At 47.9% G+C, this 13,542-nt stretch overlaps 1 protein-coding gene across 1 annotated transcript in view; it reads left to right on the top strand.

Moving 5' to 3' along the window:
* DAB2IP (DAB2 interacting protein) overlaps positions 1-13,542 on the top strand; it is a 312,170-nt gene that overhangs the window by 26,797 nt on the left and 271,831 nt on the right. The window lies entirely within an intron of this gene.

The following is a 13,542-nucleotide window of genomic DNA, read 5'->3' as shown; positions in this document are numbered from 1 at the left end:
TCTATCTATCATCTATCTATCTATCATCTATCTATCATCTATCTATCTATCATCTATCTATCTATCTATCATCTATCTATCTATCTATCTATCTATCTAATCTATCTAATCTATCTATATCTATCTATCATCTATCTATCATCTATCTATCTATCTATCTATCTATCTATCTAATCTATCTATATCTATCTATCATCTCTCTATCCATCTATCCATCTAGCTATCTATCTATCACTGGCGGAGGAAGAGGGGGACAGGGGGAACGCACTGCCCCAGGCAACACAATCCTGGTGGGGTGTCATCATGGCTGCCCCCCGCCGTGCAGGGCGCCATACCCCCGCAGGTGGTGCACCATGCCCCAGGATGCGCACCACGCCCCCTGGGATGTGTGCCAGCCACACCCCCACCTGCTCTCCACCCCCTGTGCCAGCGTATGAAGCTCTGCCACTGCTGTCTGTCTGTCTATCTATCTATCTATCTATCTATCTTTATCTATCTATCATCTCTAAGCTTTTGGAAGTAATTGCTGTTCAGGACCGTAAGCCATTTCATAACCAGCTATCATATTTGATAACCTTTGATATATAACACTCTTTCCTGCCTGCACATTATACAAATGGCAGCTGCCGGCCACCACATGAGTCATTTCTTCAGAAGCCTCTTTTTGCTCCACTAATAGGAATTTAGCACTGAGCATGTCATTTATGCCTTGGCAACCAGTGCAAACGGTGGTGTGTAGCAATTTGCAAAGGCCAGTCCCTGCAGAGGCTCTGGTTCTTCCTCCAGCTCTCTCACCTAGTCAGGTTTGTCTTTCTAATGCCCTGGCATTATCTGTTTTAAAGTAATGTGTGTGTGAGAGAGGTTGGGAGTGGGGAGAATTATAGAACAGTAGAGCTGGAAGGGACCCAAGGCTCATGTAGTCCAACCCCCTGAAATCCAATCCAATTCAACTCAACCCAACTTGCACTTTCCAAAGCAATACACAAACTGAAATGGAGCCATCAATTGAAATTCACACTTCTCCAGATTTTGCAATGCAGTTTTCCAGCCAATGGATGCATACATAAATGTCCGTTTACGAGTACTAAATTGTGCATATAAGCACATGGAGGTGTTGTTGGGGTTATTTTTGTTTTGATTATGTATTTTGTGATTTTATATTGCGAGAGTGGTATACAATTTTTTAAATAAATGACGGCGATGTATTAGTGAGAATAAATGATTTTGTAGACAAAATTGTACAAACGTGTGTGTATGGGGGGGCACACTAAAATGCTGGTGAATTTTCAAAAGAACTTTTAAAATAAATAAATAAATAAATATCACACAGTGATGTGGAAATGTGGGGAACTGAAATTAAGACTGCAGAAAAGAGAAAAAGAGAGAAACCCTAATTGACAACTCTGCCTCTCCCTAGTTCCAGGTCTCCCATCCCACCAAGCATGTAAAATGACATTTTGTACCATGCATGGTGCTTTAGTGTCTATGTATATCCACTGACATGCATGCATCCCCCCCCCCCGCCTTTCAGACACTTGGGAGGAAGATTTATTTGTTTCATAAAATTTATACACCAGTTGACTTTTCTTTAAAACAACAACAATCCTCAAAGTGTTTACAAAACAGATAAAACAATAAAATTAGCACCAAGAAACATTAACAACAATAATCAAAGACTTTCAGAAAGTTAAAATAACAGTACAGTCATACCTTGGGTTACAGACACTTCAGGTTGCGTTTTTTCGGGATATGGACCACTGAAACCTGAAAGTACCGGAACGGGTTACTTCTTGGTTTTGGCGGTCGCGCATGGGCAGAAGTGCCGAATTGCAACCCGCATGTGTGCAGACGTGGCACTGCGGGTTGCGAAAGTGCATCCCGCACGGATCACATTTGCAACCCGAGCATCCACTGTAGACTAAAAACAGATTAAAACTCACACCCACTTTCTAAACATCTGGGTAGGCTAGTCTAGACAAAAATGTTTTTAGGTAAAGGTAAAGGGACCCCTGACCATTAGGTCCAGTCGTGACCGACTCTGGGGTTGTGGTGCTCATCTCGCTTTATTGGCCGAGGGAGCCGGCGTACAGCTTCCAGGTCATGTGGCCAGCAAGCAGCGCATGGAAATGCCGTTTACCTTCCCACTGGAACGGTACCTATTTATCTACTTGCACTTTGACATGCTTTCAAACTGCTAGGTTGGCAGGAGCAGGGACTGAGCAATGGGAGCTCACCCCGTCTCGGGGATTCGAACCGCCGACCTTCTGATTGGCAAGTCCTAGGCTCTGTGGTTTAACCCACAGCGCCACCTACTTAAAAGAGTACAGTGAGGGCAGCTGCCTGATGTCAGTAGGCAAGGAGTTCCAAATATGAACTCTAAGAGACATGCTCACTGGAACATCCTGTGAGCCTTTTCTCCTTGTTCTTTTTAATGTCTTCCTTGAGCAAACTATTCCACATTTGCTTCAGATATTTGGGTTAAGTCAGTGAGTCTCAAACCAGATGGGCTGAGGCAGGCACAGAACCCCTGGAAGCAAGCATGGGAAAGGACATTGTGAACCTTCCTCTTGCTACCAGGCAGGACACAGCATTTATTTCTCCTCCTGTGTATTTCTTCATGAAGCAAAAGCTGTGTGGGTGTTGTGTCTCCCCCCAGTATGGGACCCCATCCAAGGCTATTCAGAAGGAAAACCCACCCCAGTCAGCTCCATCTGTGCACATGAAAGCACATATGGGGTTACAGTGGGAGTGGTTTTCTCAAAGAAGATTACACATTCAGATTCCCCATTCAGACAGCAGCACAGAACTAAACCAGCTCATTCACTTATGTTTCAGACCCCATTCTAAAGCATAAACTGCTACATCTTTCTGTACCAACGATAGCTGTCAACCTCCCCTTTTTTTGTGGGAAATTCCCTTATTCCAGCGCTGTTTCCCGGACAGGTGAGGCTGCTGATCCCTTATTTCCAAATCTGAAAGTTGACATCTATGGTACCAACCTAGACCACAATTGCTGCACATTGCACACACAGTTGAACTAAACATTCAGTAGTTTGCACAATTGAACTAAATAAACGTTCACTACCTTGCACAATTAAACCACAGCTTTTTTTAAAAAAAACACACAACTATTCTGGCTTTAACATTTGCAGTTCTGCTGTGTTTTCAGATGCACCTCAGTATCAATGAGGCATTTGGTTATTTAATCTTCTGCTTCAGGGATGGAATATTTTCCTGGAAAGTTTCCCACATCCTGAAGAATCGTTCCTTCGCTCAGTCTCCTTTAAGACAAGAGAAACCACCAGTAGAGAAAACAGCAGCCTCCCCCCCCCCCCCCCGGCTGGGCACCGTTTCAAGACATCCCCATGTTCTTCTGCCGCGTAATTAATGCCATGTTTTATTAGCAATGAAAGCCAGGCTTGTTTTGTACAAATGCTGGTGCAGTAAAGTGTGACTCTGCAGACAGTAAAAAAAAGCGGAGCATAACATTACTTCTGCGATTTATCGCCTGCCAGAGTTGCTTATTCACTGTGTAAAACAAGTTTATTGGTATTTGGCCAATGGCAGCCCAAAAGCCCGCATTAGTTACGTCTTGGGGAAAGTGCCGCTCTTCTTCTCTGGCGAGAAAACCTGCGGGAGCAAATCTCTTGCTGACGCTCATGTGCTTAGCTGGGCTGCTGTAAAGACCCACCCTTGAACCCTTGGGATCTTCTCCCTGAGTTTGCCCCAAGGCATCCCTGCTAGTAAAACCAAGAAACTGCCTCACACCCAGTTAGCCTCTTGGTGCATCCAGCTCAGTACCGTCCTACACTGAAAGGCAGTGATTTCCCAGGGTTTCAAAGCAGGGAAAGCCTTACCTGGAGATGCCATCAGGGAAAGAACCTGGGACTCTCTGCATGCAAGACAGATGCCCCTTCACCTGGAATGAGAACCTTATATTCAGTGGGTTGGGAGCACTGTGGGGCGGAGTGTGGAGGGAGCCTGCTGCGCCTTGGCAGCATCCTCACCCAGCGCCACCCAGCCAAGGAGAGGGGTGGCAAGGCTGCTGTGACTCCTCTCCTCTCCACCCCAGACCTGACCTGGCTGGGCATGAGCTCCTGTGAGGGAGCTTCTGTGTCATGCCCTCTCTGGTTACATCCCCTCTCAAAAATGCTCCCAGGGTTGCAGCCCCCCAGCCCCCCATGCTACTCCCTTGCTTATGTTCAATCAGACCTTTGGCCCATCTAGCCAGTGGCATAGCGTGGGGGGCGCGGGGGGGCCGGCCGCACCGGGCGCAACATCGGGGGGGGGCGCTCGCACTCGCAGCTCTCTGCCCCTACCTGGCTCACTCACTGCAGTCCTGGCTGTGCAAATCCGATCCGAGCCGCCGGGTCGCCGCCCACTGTGGAGGGGAGGGTGCCAGGCGTGCGGTGTGGTGCGGAGAGAGAGCGAGGGACTATCTGGGGGAGGGACAGTGCAGCGGGGGGGGGGGCGCAAATTACTTGCCTTGCCCCGGGTGCTGACAACCCACGCTACGCCACTGCATCTAGCTCAGTATTAGCTACACTGATCTCTCCCAGCCCAGCCTGAAGATGCCTGCAGGGACTAAATCTGGGTCCTTCTGCAAGCAAAGCAGTTGCTCTGTTACTGAGCTTCAATCCTTCTGTGTATTTTGTTCTCTTAACTCTCCCACCCTTCATAGCAGGAAGGTGTCCTGTTCCTTTTTCCCCATTTTATGTACAGTGGACACTCGGGTTGCAAATGTGATCCATGCGGGATGCACATGCACAACCCGCAGCATTTGCAACCTGCAGCGGCGTGTCTGCGCACATGCGGGTTGTGATTCTGTGATTCTGAGCATGCGCAAAGCATGATTTAGTACTTTGGCGCATGTGCGACCGCCGAAACCTGGAAGTAACCTGTTCCGGTACTTCCGGGTTTCGGCGGATCCGTAACTCGAAAAAACGCAACCCAAGGTGAATCACAGGCACCACCTGAGAACCTGTGGCTCCCAGAAGCCATGTGACAGCGGCTGCACCTTGGGAATGGCTTTGTCTGGCCAACTGAACTAGGAGAGGGGAGCCAAGGGGTCTCAAAACTTCAGTTTGTGAAAGCAGGCTGCAGTGGATAGAGCAGGCGAAAACACAACAGTGAGTCCAACAGTCAAGAAAGTGATTTCTGCTCAGGCTGTAGAGGGAAGTGAGGGGCAGAGGGTAGGTAGCCTATCTAGGAAAATGAAAGCTTTGATCTTAAACCTCTGCTGCTTTGCACCTATACTCATTTGTGCACTAGGCCTTGGGGTGCACAAACATGGAGGAAAAATCTGTACCCGCTACTTGCAGGACATCTTTGGGAGAAGATAAGTCTAAGCAGTAAACCCTACACAAATCCAGAGTGGAATCCCTAGGGCGGTTGGGTGGGACTTTGTACAGTGGTACCACGGGTTACATACGCTTCAGGTTACAGATGCTTCAGGTTACAGACTCCGCTAACCCAGAAATATTACCTCAGGTTAAGAACTTTGCTTCAGGATGAGAACAGAAATTGTGCCGCAGCAGCAGGAGGCCCCATTAGCTACAGTGGTGCTTCAGGTTAAGAACAGTTTCAGGTTAAGAACGGACCTCCAGAATGAATTAAGTTCTTAACATGAGGTACCACTCTACATCTCCTTCCAGCACCTCCTGCAGCCTCGCTGGTGCCAAACATATTGCTCTGTTTCCTTTGGAACACTTCAGTGAGGCCAAGAGGGAAGTCCTGTCATTTGTAATATAATATTACTTATTATATTTGTACCCCACTTTTCCTCTCAGGAGCTCAAGGTGGTTCTCACTTCTTCTTCCCCTGCCCAATTTTATCCTCGCAACATCCCTGTGAGGTAGGTAGGCTGGGTGCCCAGAGGCAGTACACCAATGGTAGGAAAAGGCTGTTGCTTTTGAGCTGAGCTCAGGAGCTTCCTGGAGACATCTGCTAGGTCACTGTGGGGGAAAAGATGCTGGATTAGATGGGCCTTCAGCCTGAGCCAGATGCTGGACTCTTCAATTTGTTCAGTTGGGAATATATCACAAATTAATCCAGGGCTCTGGCGCGATGTGGTGGTGTAGGAGGGGGAGAGCTTAGTCCCTCTACAACCTGGTCTTGCTCCTCATATTTCTGGAGCCCTACAACCTGTTGTCTGGAACTGCCACCGCCTAGCAAACCTCGCTTTCCATTTCACCTCCTTTTTGTTTTTAATGCAAAAGCTTCAATTTTACTGCCAGGGAAAGCAACAATTAACTTCTGCTTAGAGAGGGTGGTGGGGTTGTGGTGGGTTGGAGGCTGGGGTGGGATAGGAAGGGAAGGAGAAGCTGTGGATTTTGGAAAAGGAGCAACACTTTGGAGGTGGAAGTAGTAATAGCGAAGGAGAAAAGCAGGAAGCACAAGTTGCCCTGGAAACGAGTGTTTGTGGGGAGGGGGGGTGAAGCAGGAAAACTTGGGTGAGACTGTTGCAACAACCCCCTCGCACACACCCCTCTGTCTATCCTTGGTTTCTGAGCTTTTCTGTCCTGTTGGCTGCTGTGAATGAGAAACAGCTTTGAGACGAAGATGGAGCCTGCCGTGGGAGGGTCGGCTGGAGGTAGCAGTCAGGGGGGCCTGGTGTATGTATCCAATTCCTTGCTGCAAAAGTCTCAAAGAGGAACAAAGAGGGGGCTTTGCCAGGGCTTTGGGATATGGGAGCTGGTCTGGAGAGGCATCTGCAGGTCTATTGTGTCTTTCCAAGGCTGCTGGTTTTGGGGATTTCCAGGCCACTGGGTGGGTGTCAGGGAGGTAAATGGTACTAAGCTCTTGAAGATTGGCCGGTTGGTGCTTTGGGGTTGCAGCTAGGGAATGGGAGAGAGATTCAATTCATACTTAAGGATGAGAACTACCAATTTCCAAAAAAGTATCTGAAGCAGAACATGGTCATCTTTTTGAAATTTGCACTTCTCCAAATTTTCAGTGTGGCTCTTCTGCCATGCAATGTGTACAAACATGCATGCCCAAGGTTGAAGTGTGCAGGAAATGCATGCATGACTGAAGATAACATAGAGAAACACATCATTTTAAGTTGGAGGAAATGCTCAGCAGAAATGTGCATAAGAAGAGGAAATTCACATTAGCATTTAGGGAATTTTCACTAGGAATTGTTTCAAAACAAAATCAGAAACTGAAGGGTTAATATGGAGAACTGAACCTGGAGGCCCTTCATGTGGGCTTTCATTAAAATTAAATAGAGAAATTGCAGACAGGAAAAACAGAGAAGCCGACAGAAAGTGAAATTGACTGATTCACCCAGCTCTTGTTGCAAGGGGGCTCTGTTAGTGGGGCAGCAGCAGACTGCAGATAAAGGGGGGGGGGAGATAGAGAGATGTTATGATGAGTCAGAGGTAGCCTGTGATCTGTGCATGAATGAGCTCTTGGATTTTGCTCAAGGGACAGAGAGTGGGGACAACCCTATGATGGAGTGGGAATTCTCCTTTGCTCCTCATCTTCCTGTCCTTTGAAGGTACAACTAGTAGTAGCATGGACAGTGTGCAAGGGGGATGGTTAAAAGCCCCTTTGAGCAAAGTGGGGGTCCGGCTCCCTCCTTCCCTTCAGCTTATCTGCTTGTTTCCACTACATAATGTCACTACAGCTATACTTCTAGGCACTTTTCATAAAATCATAGAATTGGAAAGTATCCAATGGGTCAACTGGTCCAACCCTCTGCAATGCTTTTACGTCTTGCTGAATAGAGTCACTGCCTCTTGCCAGCAATCATTCCAATTTTATTGCAACTCAGATGTACTAAGAGTACTAAGAGTAAAGGTAAAGGGACCCCTGACCATTAGGTCCAGTCGTGACCAACTCTGGGGTTGCGGCGCTCATCTCGCTTTATTGGCCGAGGGAGCCGGCGTACAGCTTCCGGGTCATGTGGCCAGCAGGACTAAGCCGCTTCTGGCGAACCAGAACAGCACATGGAAACGCTGTTTACCTTCCCGCTGGAGTGGTACTTATTTATCTACTTGCACTGTGATGTGCTTTCGAACTGCTTACGTTGGCAGGAGCAGGGACCGAGCAACGGGAGCTCACCCCATCGTGGGGATTTTAACCACCGACCTTCTGATCGGCAAGCCCTAGGCTCTATGGTTTAGACCACAGCTCCACCTGCATGGGTAGACTAAGGGTAGACTCATTGAAATCAACACACTTAGGTTAGGTTAGTTGGACCCATTGATTTAGATGGGGGGGCACAGTCTGACTTAGCTGGATGCAACCGCTGTATGTTTGGGGTGCAGACATTTTTTTTTTTAAAGGAGCTGAAAATTGAATAAATACATAGATAAATAAATAGATAAATAGATAAATGCAAGCAATACAGCAGCCCCGTGCATGCAGAGAAGCACAGCGCCTGCGTCCTTAGGCTGAAGACTGTAGAATTAAATATTTTATGGGTGTGCAAAACAAACCCAGCCTTGTAAGCTGGAGGCAAGTTATTTGTTTGTGTTGGAGAGGGTGGAAAAATCAGTTTCTAACATTAAGCAGAGTGAAACAGCCACTTTGAATAGGAGATGCTGGGGGCAAGTGGGGGGTGGAGAGCTGCATGAAAATGCGGGTGGATTTTTGTGGCAACATAAAAAGCAAAAAAAAAAAAAAAAAAAAGCAAATAAAGAAAAGCAAAGCAAACTGGTGTGGGTAATCTGGCAAACCAAACTTAAAAGTGAAAAATGGAGATACCCAAAACTGACAGATTTGCCTGTCCTTTTATCTGGCTGCCACTGCTGAGCAACACTCTTTTCCCTAAGGAAGAAGCATCTTCAACAAGCTTTACAGAAACATGGCTTCCCATCAGCATCCAAACAAGTGGTCATCTTTTCCCTTGACGCAGCACAGTAGCTATTCCCTCGTGCTGTGTTTCTCTGCCAGCAACTCCCAGGAGAGATCCTTTTCTGAAACCAAAACAGATAATAAAACATTGTTGGTGATTTCAAAGCCGACAAGGTGCAATGCACAATTGCTCCTCCAGGGGACAGCAAGCTGTAAGGAATGGAGGCCACTTCAGACTCAAGAGAGATTTTTCTGTGGTTAGAGGGCAGGTCTTTCCTATTGCCCATCACAACGGCAATCAGAAAGAGAATTCATGGCTGCAATTGAGCAAATTTGCACAAAAATGTGCTGCACAACTTAATCCAGGGTTTGACGTGCCCTGAATACATTTGTCTAGCTGGACATCCTGCCTGCTGGACTTTTCAGGGTTCATCAGCCCCATTTCCTTAATGGAGAGGGACGGTCATTTGGAGCATCCGTCACCATCCTCCTGAATCTACTGAGATCATTGAAATAAAAGCAGGAGGGTTTTGGTGGAGCAATGACCCATACCATATCCTTCTCCGTGCAGATCCTGGTATCTGGGAGCAAAGAAAGATTGCACAGGGATGAGTGTGCTGGCCATCAATGCATCTTTAAAGAGACCTTGATATTAAACGACATTACAAGTGCCCCTTCCTTAGTGAGGAAGCTCTTGCTGCTTCCGGGGCTGGCAAGAGATATGAGAGCCATCCACTCAATGTTGCCTATGACAGAATGTGGCCCTCAAGTTGAATAGGTTGCCAGCCCCTAAAAAAACCTCACTGCAAGGCAAGATAAAGGCTTGGAGAAAATGAGGGCAGTTGGGGCATTCACATTCATTAGGGCAGGCCCCCTCCAGGAAAAGGATTTTGCCCTGTCCTAGACTGGGCGGATAGAAAGCAGGAGGTCCCAAGGAGTGGATGTTTTGCTTCAGAAATAAAGTGTTTCCTTTCATTCTGCACCAGCCGGGCCTCTGCCAGAAACTTAATTGCTTGCAGATGACTCTTTTTCTTTCATGGTCTGCCAGACTGAAACTTGTTTGGGGCATGGGGGGCGGGGTGGGGGAGCTCCACCATGTGGCCTTTGAGGTGGAGAAAGAGATGTTCATTCTTGATATTTGTGCCATATGCTGCTTCCAAGTTTCATGGTGGGCCCTTTGCATTTTGAAAGGAGCTTTAGTCTGGTCTTCTTGGGTTCGGAGACTCACTCAAAGAAAGAGGAGGAATGTACCGGTAGGTCTTCCAGGCAGGTGGAGACCAAGGTACTAGAGGCGCTTAAGAAAGGGTTACAAATCTGTACCCGGACAAATTCCATCCCCAGAATGTCACCAGATTTGCAAATCTGTTCCCGGGAAATACAGCAGCGGCAGCCTCAGCAGCCCAGAGCCAGCCTGCTAGCGCAGTTGGTTCTGGCTGGCTTCAGGAGCTGCTCGCTGCTGTGGCGCCCACCATTTTCCCTGCACCACAGCAGTGAGCAGCAAGCAGCTCCTGAAGCCAGCCAGAGCCAACTGCGCTACCAGACTGGCCCCTCCTGGGCAATGGCCGCCTGCCTGTGACTCTCCGGCCTCCCCTGATCTGTCAAAACAAAGGGGGAAGAGGGAGGGAGATCAGGAAAGGCTCAGGAGGCATGGGTGGGTGGTGTGTCGTTGCCCAGAAAAAAGGTAAAGGGACCCCTGACCATTAGGTCCAGTCGTGGCCGACTCTGGGGTTGCGGCGCTCATCTCGCTTTATTGGCTGAGGGAGCCGGTGTACAGCTTCTGGGTCATGTGGCCAGCATGACTAAGCCGCTTCTGGCGAACCAGAGCAGTGCAAGGAAACACCGTTTACCTTCCCGCCGGAGTGGTACCTATTTATCTACTTGCACTTTGAAGTGCTTTTGAACTGCTAAGTTGGCAGGAACAGGGACCGAGCAATGGGAGCTCACCCCATCGCGGTGATTCAAACCACTGACCTTCTGATCGGCAAGTCCTAGGCTCTGTGGTTTAACCCACAGCACCACCCGCATCCCTCACCACTTATATGCCTTATCTCTAACCTAAAATTTTCCCCAGGCTTCATTTTCTTAACCATTTTGGTTGCCCTTTTCCGAACCTTTTCACTTTTTATATATAATTTTATTAAAATATAGATATATATATTCAACAAACAGTTTGACATTTCGAATTTTGCAATCAATCATTCCGCTTACTTTTCCAACTCCACAATATCATTTCTGAGGTGAGGTGAATAGAACTGCTAGGTTGACAGGAGCTGGGACCGAGCAATAGGAGCTCACCCTGTCGTGGGGATTTGAACCGCCAACCTTCTGATCAGCAAGCCCTAGGCTCTGTGGTTTAACCCAAAACTCTGCACATTTATGTTTCACAGGGTGCGAAAGAAGGGCTTTGCACCTTTATACAATATGCATGTGTGCTTGGGCCCAGGGTCTTTTGCCTCACCATCCCCACTACTGACTCCCTGTTGCTACTCAGCTTCCTAAATAAATAAATTGACCCCGGATTCATTGGAAAAAAACTGGTAACCATAGCTTAAGAACAAGAGGAAAACTTTGCTGCTGGATCAAGCCAGCAACCCATCTAGTCCCGCTTCCCATTCTCACATTGGCCAACCAGATGCCCCAATGAGAAGCCTGCAAGCCGGACATGAGCACAACTGCAGCACTCTTCACTCATGAGATACCCAGCAACTGGCTTCCAGAGCCACGCTGCCTCCAGCGATGGACTTAGAATGTAACCATCATGGCTGGTAGCCATCAATAGTTTCCTCCTCCTCCTCCATGACAGTTGAGGGACGTGGGTATGTTTAGCCTGGAGAGGATAAGATGACTGAGAGTTGATATGATAGCCATCTTCAAATACCTGAAGGGCTGTCATGTGAAAGAACTAGCAAGCTTGGTTTCTGCTGCTTCAGAGGGGAGGGCCCAAACCAATGGATTCAAATTACAAGAAAGGAGATTGAGACTAAACATTAGGAAGAACTTCTTGAGGGTAAGAGCTGTTTGACAGTGGAGTGGACTCCTTTGGAAAGGAGTGGACTCTCCTTGGTTGGAGGTTGCTCATCTGTGAGGGATTCTTCATCTGTGATTCCTGCATTGTAGACTTTGGACTTGGTGACCACTAGGAAAAGCAGAATGCTCATCTAGATAAGAGATAGGGAAAAACAGGCCTGGGGGAGGGGGGAGGGGATCTGTCCCTCCAGCTCTCTCTGTCACAAGCCACCATGGAAGTGATAGCTTACCCTTACTGCTGCCTCCAGTGTGTGTGTGTGTGTGTGTGTGTGTGTGTGTGTGTGTATCCCCAGAGGTATACTGCTACTGAGCATTGAGGTTCTATATCGCAGCTAGTTGCCAGTGTTATAACTTGTACTGTTGAGAATACAAAGATCAGCAAGCAATGACATTGGGGTGGAGATTTGGAAAGTGACAATTGGTTACCTAAAGGGATGCTTATTTATAATTAGCAGGCAAGGCATCACCAAACAGGGACATTGCCTTCTTTGTTCAATCTAGCCTTCCATTGGCTCTAGTAGATTTCTAGCTTCTGTGCAATAATCATGTGAGGTTCAACCGTTGCAGGAAAGCCACACTGCGGTATGAGTGCATTAAAATTTCAGAAAGCTTTTTGCAGATTTTGTGGGTGTGAAAAGCAAGAGCATGGCTCCTCCTGCTTTTTCTGATTTACAGTGGTACCTCGGGTTAAGAACTTAATTCGTTCTGGAGGTCCGTTCTTAACCTGAAACTGTTCTTAGCCTGAAGCACCACTTTAGCTAATGGGGCCTCCTGCTGCTGCCGCACCGCCAGAGCTCGATTTCTGTTCTCATCCTGAAGCAAAGTTCTTAACCCGAGGTACTATTTCTGAGTTAGCAGAGTCTGTAACCTGAAGCGTCTATAACCCGAGGTACCACTGTATTTGCTACTTGCTGAAGGCAGGTGGTGACATCACAGAAACTCTTGAGGTCAATGGAGGAAAGTGAGAGTGAATGGACCGCTCACAACATGGCTATGGTGGAATCACTTGGAATGGGATCAAAGGTAAAATGCCAGGGGAAAGCCCCCTCACCCCAGCTGAAAACCCAGGAAGGTTGTTGTTGGATTAGTGGTGCCTTGGTAGTTAGTGATGTGGATTGGAGCCTCTGCTAAAGAGCAGAAATTGGGGGGCCTCGCAGCTGCAAAAATCCTACAGTCAGAAAAGCATCCAAAAAGAACATGTTAACATAAAAGAATATAAATCTATGCACAACATCACCACAGCGTTTAGACCTTGCATTAGTTTGGTTGCTATGCCAGTTGCTAGAATATGGTTACCAGATTTTTTTCAATGAATCCGGGGACACCCCCCCCCCTTTTTGGAAGCTGAGTAGCAACAGGGAGTCAGTACTGTGGATGGTGAGGCAAAAGACCCTGGGCCCAAGCACACGTGCATATTGTATAAAGGTGCAAAGCCCTTCTTTCGCACCCTGTGAAACATAAATGCGCAGAGTTTTTAAGAAACTGGGCAGCAATCACCCGCCCGCGACTCCCGAGCCTCCCCCAATCAGTCAAAACAAAGGGGGAAGGGGGCAGGAGATCTGTACCACTGGACATCCCCAGTTCCCCTTTGGCAGTGGTGGTAACAGAGGCAGTCAGCAGCCTGGAGCCAGCCTGGTAGCGCAGTTAGCTCTGGCTGGCTTCAGGAGCTGCTCGCTGCCTGCTGCCCGCTGCCATGGTGCCCACCGGTGAGGA

Source organism: Podarcis tiliguerta, assembly GCF_965153285.1.
Source record: "Podarcis tiliguerta genome assembly, chromosome: Z".
Taxonomy (NCBI): domain Eukaryota; kingdom Metazoa; phylum Chordata; class Lepidosauria; order Squamata; family Lacertidae; genus Podarcis; species Podarcis tiliguerta.
This window is presented reverse-complemented; position numbering and strand designations above follow the sequence as displayed.